Raw genomic sequence first — 9,597 nt, forward strand, 5'->3', positions numbered from 1 at the left:
AGTGAGCAAGGTTTCTCCTTGGGAGCCTTCGGGCAGTTTGTAAAAGGGCCATGGATTTGCATATCTGGCCATGAATGTAAAGTTCTGTATGAATGTTTGTTTTTATGTAAATACGAGTATGCTGAATTCAGTTATGAACGAACTTGTGTGCCTTAATGAATTCTGAGATGGTTCTGTGCTTGATGACAGAAATTGGTGGTTATACAACTTGAATTTCAATGAGGCGCTGATGGTTCTATTTTTCTAATGCGCAGTTGCTGTGTGTATTAATTATAGAAATCGATTCCCTTTCTTTTTATGTTATTACAGGCTTGAACTCCGGTTGCATATATGTCTCTGTCTACACTTGGAATTCTTGTGGCTTTAATGGATTACAATTTTAAAGCGGTCTTCATTCTTCAAGGGCGCATATGGTTGATATCGTAATTGTTCTTGCGATCATCATTTGATGGTTTTGGCGAAGAAAAGGTCTATGACCATAAGCCGCAACCTCGTGATTATAATACATGCCGAGGTAGTAAAGACCTGTGGCGGACAACCTGTGGCGGACAAGAGGATAGCATAATAACAGGAGTGAGTTCCAGTTTGGAACCGAACAATATAAACTGTGTATACATAATTCGGGGGGAATCCGGCATCGCATGGACAACAAGTCACCAACTGTACCGAATGCGGAAAGGCGGAGCTAGCATAAGTGTATCGGGTCGATTACGATTTGTATATGTACCGGTCATAACCCAACAGAAAGGCGGAAGGGTATGGCGATATACCTATTAAATCAAAATGCTATAAAGTGCCGAGAGGGCCTATTGGACTATAATCATAATCTAACTAACTGATAATTAAATTATAACTGGTCCGCTGGAATTACAGAAATGTCTGATGATGATGGTAATGCTCTCTCAGCGTATATGTAATAGACGGAAGCTCAGTTTGGTATAGAGTCCGTGGCTTATAAGATAGGAGGAGCGCAGATCTATATATCCACTACCGGTGCAGTCATATAGATATGCCTGCGGTCATGGTAAATTAACATTTGTAATGTTGTGTTATTTATAATTGAATTCTGGTCCATTAGAAATGCGCACTCTTTGATTGGGTCCAGCTCATATATATATATATATTTGAAATTTCTTATGAGAATGTCCATTGGATTTAATTCCAAGCATGGGTTTCTAAATCATAAGATCACCTAAGTTTTTATATGCGTACATGAGTGGGAAAGAAGGATCCTGGTAGGAGTGGCCTGGGAGAGGCCTGGGCTACATCAAAATATAAAATGAAAAAGTTAATATTGAGTATCTTAGAAATTAAAATAAAATAAAATAAATTTGATAATTGAAATGGTAACTTTTGTATATACTCAACAATAAAATTGTACCTTGAAAATTAAAATTCTTTGACAACTTTATAAAGGTATTTAGACTTGTCCAATTTTCAAAAGATTTGCGTTGACATGTAATATAAATAAATTATATACATGGTATATAGAAATCAAAATCTTTTGAAAACTTTATAAAGATATTTGGCTTCAAAAGTGTGTGTATTATACAAACAAAATAAAATAAATTACACCACCATGCATAGTCTTAACAAAATATATATACTAAAGAAATATATGCAAAGCATCATATTGCCTTTTGTGTTGAGTAATAAGGGGTTCCTCTTGTGGAAGTTGAGTGATAAAGCGTTTATCTCACTTCCATGTGATGCTTGGGATGAAACATGTGTAAAATTAAAATATTATTTGGGAATTCAATCATTTCAATGGGTGTCCAAGTTAAGTAATTTTGTGTAAATTTAATATTGTTTCAGATTTCTCTTTCAAAAAAAACCAAAAGTTAATTCCACAAATGCATTAGTGGAACTAATCGACTAGTTTCTTGTATACAAATCAATGCATGATGGATCAAAGTTAAAATGGATTTGCATTAATTCTTAGTATGTGAGTCTATACATGCCCAAGTGCATGTGCACACATACCAACCCCTTGTTGAACATGACAAAAATTACAACTCACTCATATTAAAGAACACACCAATAAGATATATATATATATATATATATATATATATATATATATATATATATATATATATATATATATATATATATATATATATATATATATATATATATATATATATATATATATATATATCTAGATATAGATATATATATCACTATAATTAATTAATTAATGATTGACATTAAGACAAATTTTTAAATTTCATCTTCCAATTATATATTACACCATTAAAAAATGATATATCTCCATCGTATTAAGAAATAACTTTTTTTAATGAAATTTAAATAAAAAAAATATTTTCAATTAATTTTTTATATTATTTAGATAAAATTTATTTTAGAATATTTTATTTAAGATATATATTAAAATAATTAACTTCTCATAAATATTGAAATATTTTTTTATTATGTAATTTCTTTTAATATTATTTGTAATCGCTATGTGAACATAAGAGTTACACATTTCTTTGCTATTGACTTATAAAAAATACATTTTGACCCAAAAAATAGAATAATTAATTCTTTTTAACTATAAGATAGTTTAATGATAACACGTCAAATAAATAAACGTCGTTAATTAAATTTTAATTATACTAGTACAACCACATTAAAAATGTCAATTTAGTTGATAAAATTTACTTATATATTAATTTCCTGCTTCTAATTAGAATATGAAACTATTAGAAATGGTTCAAAGGGTTGAAAGGAAAGAACTACAAAAAGTTTGGTTTATATATAGAGAGACCTCAAAACTGCCAACATAATGTATGTATGTATGTATGTATGTATGTATGTATATATATATATAATTTATGATTGAAATTAAGACAGATTTTTAAATGTCATGTTCCAATTCAATATTACACCATTAAAAAATGATATATCTCTATCGTATTAAGGTATAATTTTTTTTGAATGAAATTTAAATAAAAGGAATTATTTTCAATTAATTTTTTATATTATTTAGATAAAGTTTATTTTAGAATATTTTATTTAAGATATATATTAAAATAATTTACTTCTAATAAATATTGATTTTTTTTTATTAATTTCTTTTAAAATTATTTGTAAAAGCTAACATAAGAGTTACACATTTCCTTCATATTGACTTGTAAAAAATACATTTTTGCATTGATTAATTAACCTCTTAAGTCTAATTCAATTGGGAATGTGCAAAGATCTTAATTTTTTCATTTTGGGAATCAATTGTTTTCTTATCTTATCTGGGTTTGATAATGGAACATTCCCTTTCTTTCTTTTAAACCTTGAACTTACTTTTTTGAAAGATTTGTATTGGTAATGATCATTTTCCTCTCCCCTTCCCTTGACCAAAGACGGTTCATAACTAGTTGAAGGATGGGTCGTGAGTCTAAGGATTATTGTGTATTGTTGGGTGGCAACATAAAATAAGGGATTATATCATAATCCTGCACAATTTTCTTTTTATTTTCTATTTTTGGGTCCTCTCCCCTCTTTTGACAAAAAGCTTTGTTCATAAAAAGTGTAATACACTTGTAACTTTTTTTTATTAAAAAATAAATAATAAAAATAAAAAGTTATTCAAAAAAGGGACTTTATATTATAAGGCTTTACAATTTTTATTTTATTTTTTATTTTTGGGTCCCCTCTCCTCTTTTGACTAAAGACTTTGTTCATAACAAGGGTAATACACTTGTAACTGTTTTTTATTAAAAAATAAATAATAAAAATAAAAAGTTATTTAAAAAAAGACTTTGTTGATAACAAGTGTAATACATTTGTGGTGTTAGTAATGGTTTTTTATTAAAAAAATTAAAAATAAAATAATAAAAATAACAAGTTATTAAAAAAAAAATAGGATCTGAATGGGAAAAAATAATATTATTATTTTTTAAATTTATTGGTTTCATAAAGATATTGGATGCTTCTATGAAACATTAAAATTGTTTGCATTTTATTTATTACTTGTAGTTTAAGGGTTTTCTTAGTTGACAATTCCATTGGGTCACACATACAATAATATTTAATAAAATTAAATTTGGTTGATGAAATTTTAAAAAAGTAAAATAATTATTTGTTTTGCTTTAAAATTTTATTTATATATTTGAGTTTTTTTTTAATAAATCCAATCATAAATCATTCTATTTTTTTTAGCTTAAAGGTTTAGAAGTTGATATCATAACAAATACTTTTAAATTATGATTTTATATGGGTGTATATGGGATATCTATAATAATAAATAAATAGACAAAGTTTAGTTGAATTATTGGATGTTTTGGCCCTTTTAGAGGTACATTTCTCGATCAATTTTCTCTTATATCTAGCAGGGAATTGTAATCAAAATAATATAAAACATATTTTCTTATTCCATTGAAAATATCAACAAGTGAATTTGATCAACCAACTTAATATGTGATTGAGTACTTAATAATACAATTAATATTTATTATAGTAAAAATACTTTTTGAAAAATATCATAAAATAAATCGTGTTCATTTGTAATAACAATTTTCTATAGGATTACTAATTATATAATTAATATAATTCCATTTATTTTGGTGACAAAAATATTTTTTAATTAGATTTTGATATATATAGTAATAATTAATTATGAAAATTTTAACTTTTAATATTATTTTTAAATAATTATTTTTTTAAAATAATAAATATCTATGAAACTAATTTTGGATATTAATATAAAATAAATACTTAATTATAAAATTAAAACATAATCGTATACAAAATTTAAAATAAGAAATATCAACCTTTAATTTAATTACTTAATTAATTAGAAAAAAACTTATTTGCATACTTATATCTTTTTTTAAATAAATACATATAAGATTAACCAAATGCATAAGTTTAAGGAAAGATATAAAATGAAAAAGTTAATATTGAGTATCTCAGAAATTAAAATAAAATAAATTTGATAATTGAAATGGTAACTTTTATATATACTCAACAATAAAAGTGTACCTTGAAAATTTAAATTCTTTGACAACTTTATAAAGGTATTTAGCCTTGTCCAATTTTCAAAAGATTTGCGTTGATATGTAATATAAATAAATTATATACATGGTACATCGAAATCAAAATCTTTTGACAACTTTATAAAGATATTTGGCTTCAAAAGTGTATGTATTATACAAACAAAATAAAATAAATTACACCACCATGCATAGTATTAATAAAATATATATACTAAAGAAATATATGCAAGGCATCATATTGCCTTTTGTGTTGAGTGATAAGGGGTTCCTCTTGTGGAAGTTGAGTGATAAAGCATTCATCTTACTTCCATAGGATGTTTGGGATGAAATATGTGTAAAATTAAAATATTATTTGGGAATTCAATCATTTCAATGCTGTCTAAGTTAAGTAATTTTGTGTAAATTTAATATTGTTTCAAATTTCTCCTTCAAAAAAACCAAAAGTTAATTCCACAAATGTGTTAGTGAAACTAATCGACTAGTTTCTTGTTTACAAATCAATGCATGATGGATCAAAGTTAAAATGGATTTGCATTAATTCTTAGTATGTGAGTCTATACATGCCCAAGTGCATGTGCACACATACGAGCCCCTTGTTGAACATGATAAAAATTACACCTCACTCATATTAAACAACACACCAATAATATATATATATATATATATATATATATATATATATATATATATATATATATATATATATATATAATTAATGATTGACATTAAGACAAATATTTAAATGTCATGTTCCAATTCTATATTACACCATTAAAAAATGATATATCTCCATCGTATTAAGATATAACTTTTTTTTTTGAATGAAATTTAAATAAAAAAGAATTATTTCCAATTAACATTTTATATTATTTAGATAAAATTTATTTTAGAATATTTTATTTAGGATATATATTAAAATAATTTACTTCTAATAAATATTGAAATATTTTTTTATTATTAATTTCTTTTAATATTATTTGTAAAAGCTATGTGAACATAGGAGTTACACATTTCTTTCATATTGACTTGTAAAAAATACATTTTGACAAAAAAATACTTAATTCATTTTAACTATAATATAGTTTAATGATAACATGTCAAATCAATAAAAGTCATTAATAAAATTTTAATTATACTAGTACAACCACATTAAAAATATCAATTTGGTTGATAGAATTTGCTTATATATTAATTTCCCCTTCTAATTAGAATACAAACTTATTAGAAATGGTTCAAAAGGTTGAAAGGAAAGACCTACAAAACATTTGGTGAATATATAGAGAGACCTCAAAACTGCCAATGTAATATATATATATATAGATATATATATAGATATATATATATATATATATATATATATATATATATATATATATATATATATATATATATATAATTTATGCTTGACATTAAGACAGTTTTTTAAATGTCACGTTCCAATTCTATATTACACCATTAAAAAATGATATATCTCCATCGTATTAAGATATAACTTTTTTTGAATGAAATTTAAATAAAAAATAATTATTTTCAATCAATTTTTTATATTATTTAGATAAAATTTATTTTAGAATATTTTATTTAAGATATATATTAAAATAATTTACTTCTAATAAATATTGAAATATTTTTTTGTTATTAATTTCTTTTAATATTATTTGTAAAAGCTATGTGAACATAAGAGTTACACATTTCTTTCATATTGACTTGTAAAAAATATATTTTGTGTTGATTAATTAACCTCTTAAGTCTAATTCAATTGGGAATGTGCAAAGATCTTAATTTTTTCATTCTGGAATCAGTTGCCTTCTTGTCTTATTCGGATTTGATAATGGAACATTCTCTTTCTTTCTTTTAAACCTTGAACTTACTTTTTTGAAAGCTTTGTACTTGTAAATGACCATTTTCCTCTCCCCTTCCCTTGACCAAAGACGGTTCATAACCAGTTGAAGGATGGGTCGTGAGTCTAAGGATTATTGTGTATTGTTGGGTGGCAACATAAAATAATGGATTATGTCATAATCCTTCACAATTTTATTTTTATTTTTTATTTTTGGGTCCTCTCCCCTCTTTTGACTAAAAACTTTGTTCATAACAAGTGTAATACACTTGTAACTTTTTTTTTTAAAATAAATAATAAAAATCAAAAGTTATTCAAAAACTTTGTTCATAACAAGTGTAATACACTTGTAACTTTTTTTTACTAAAAGATAAATAAAAATAAATAATAAAAATAAAAAGTTATTCAGAAAAGGGTCTTTATATCGTAAGGCTTTACAATTTTTATTTTATTTTTTATTTTTGGTCCCCTCTCCTCTCTTGACTAAAGAATTTGTTCATAACAAGGGTACTGCACTTGTAACTATTTTTTTTATTAAAAAATAGATAAAAATAAATAATAAAAATAAAAAGTTATTTAAAAAAAAACATTGTTGATAGTAAGTGTAATACATTTGTAGTGTTAGTAATGGTTTTTTATTAAAAAAAATTAAAGTAAAATAATAAAAATAGCAAGTTATTCAAAAAAAATTAAGATCTGAATGGGAAAAAATAATATTATTATTTTTTAAATTTATTTGTTTCATAAAAATATTGGATGCTTCTAGGAACATTACAATTGTTTACATTTTATTGAGTACTCATAGTTTAAGGGTTGTCCTAGTTGACAATTCTATTGGGTCACACATACAATAATATTTAATAAGATTAAATTTGGTTGATGAAATTTTAGAAAAGTAAAATAATTATTTGTTTTGCTTTAAAATTTTATTTATATATTTGAGCTTTTTTAATAAATCCAATCATAAATCATTCTATTTTTTTTTTGAGCTTAAAGGTTTAGAAGTTGATATCATAACAAATACTTTTAAATTATGATTTTATATGGGTGTATATGGGATATCTATAATAATAAATAAATAGACAAAGTTTAGTTGAATTATTGGATGTTTTGGCCCTTTTAGAGGTACATTTCTCGTTCAATTTTCTCTTATATCTAGCAGGAAATTGTAATCAAAATAATATAAAACATATTTTCTTATTCCATTGAAAATATCAACAAGTGAATTTGATCAATCAACTTAATATGTGATTGAGTACTTAATAATACAATTAATATTTATTATATTAAAAATACTTTTTGAAAAATATCATAAAATAAATCGTGTTCATTTGTAATAACAATTTTCTATAGCATTACTAATTATATAATTAATATAATTCCATTTATTTTGATGATAGAAATATTTTCTAAATTTATTTTTTTTAATTAGATTTTGATATATATAGTAATAATTAATCATGAAAATTTTAACTTCTAATATTATTTTCAAAGAATTAATTTTTTAAAGTAATAAATATCTATGAAACTTATTTTGGAAATTAGTATAAAATAAATACTTAATTATAAAATTAAAACATAATTGTATATAAAATTTAAAATAAGAAATATTAACCTTTAATTACTTAATTAATTAGGAAAAAACTTATTTGCATACTTATATCTTTTCTTAAATAAATACATATAAGTTTAACCAAATGCATAAGTTTAAGGAAAAATATAAAATGAAAAAGTTAATATTGAGTATCTCATAAATTAAAATAAAATAAATTTGATAATTGAAAGGGTAACTTTTATATATACTCAACAATAAAAGTGTACCTTAAAAATTAAAATTCTTTGACAACTTTATAAAGGTATTTAGCCTTGTCCAATTTTCAAAAGATTTGTGTCGATATGTAATATAAATAAATTATATACATGGTACATAGAAATCAAAATCTTTTGACAACTTTATAAAGATATTTGGCTTCAAAAGTGTGTGTGTTATACAAACAAAATAAAATAAATTACACCACCATGCATAGTATTAATAAAATATATATACTAAAGAAATATATGCAAGGCATCATATTGTCTTTTGTGTTGAGTGATAAGGGGTTCCTCTTGTGGAAGTTGAGTGATAAAGCATTTATCTTCCTTCCACATGATGCTTGGGATGAAACATGTGTAAAATTAAAATATTATTTGGGAATTCAATCATTTCAATGGGTGTCTAAGTTAAGTAATTTTGTGTAAATTTAATATTGTTTCAGATCACCTTCCTTTTGACTCTTTGACTACCACCATGACTGTTTGACTTCCTATGGCTTCTCGACTTTACATGACTTCATATTCTGAATGTGTCCTTTGGAATTCCACTTTACAATAAATTTTTAGTAGATAATTACATAATCCACAATAATGATGTGGCATATGATGACTCGTGACAAGACATTGCATGACACTGATTCCATGGACTACATGATGATGTGGCAGTGACAATTTTTCCTTCTTGTTGCTTCTTTATTTTTGTATTCAATAAGAGATGTATCCAATGCTTTGTCTTCATGATATGCGTTTTTCTTCATATCAACCCTCCAAAGGGTTGTGAGTCAAATGGAGTCTTGATTCGGTCCTGATCTTTGGTATTCTATTGTAATCTATTGTTCTTTCCGCGTCTTATCTAATGATCATCCTTTCTCCTCAGATATTTAGTTGTCTTCTAGCCTTTCCTCCTTCTCAGTCTCCTTCTTCATCATCTTGCCATAACATGATAGA

The sequence above is a fragment of the Pinus tabuliformis genome, chromosome 3_1 (assembly GCF_031772625.1).
Source record: "Pinus tabuliformis cultivar Carrire ecotype Pingquan chromosome 3_1, CPIR1, whole genome shotgun sequence".
NCBI lineage: Eukaryota > Viridiplantae > Streptophyta > Pinopsida > Pinales > Pinaceae > Pinus > Pinus tabuliformis.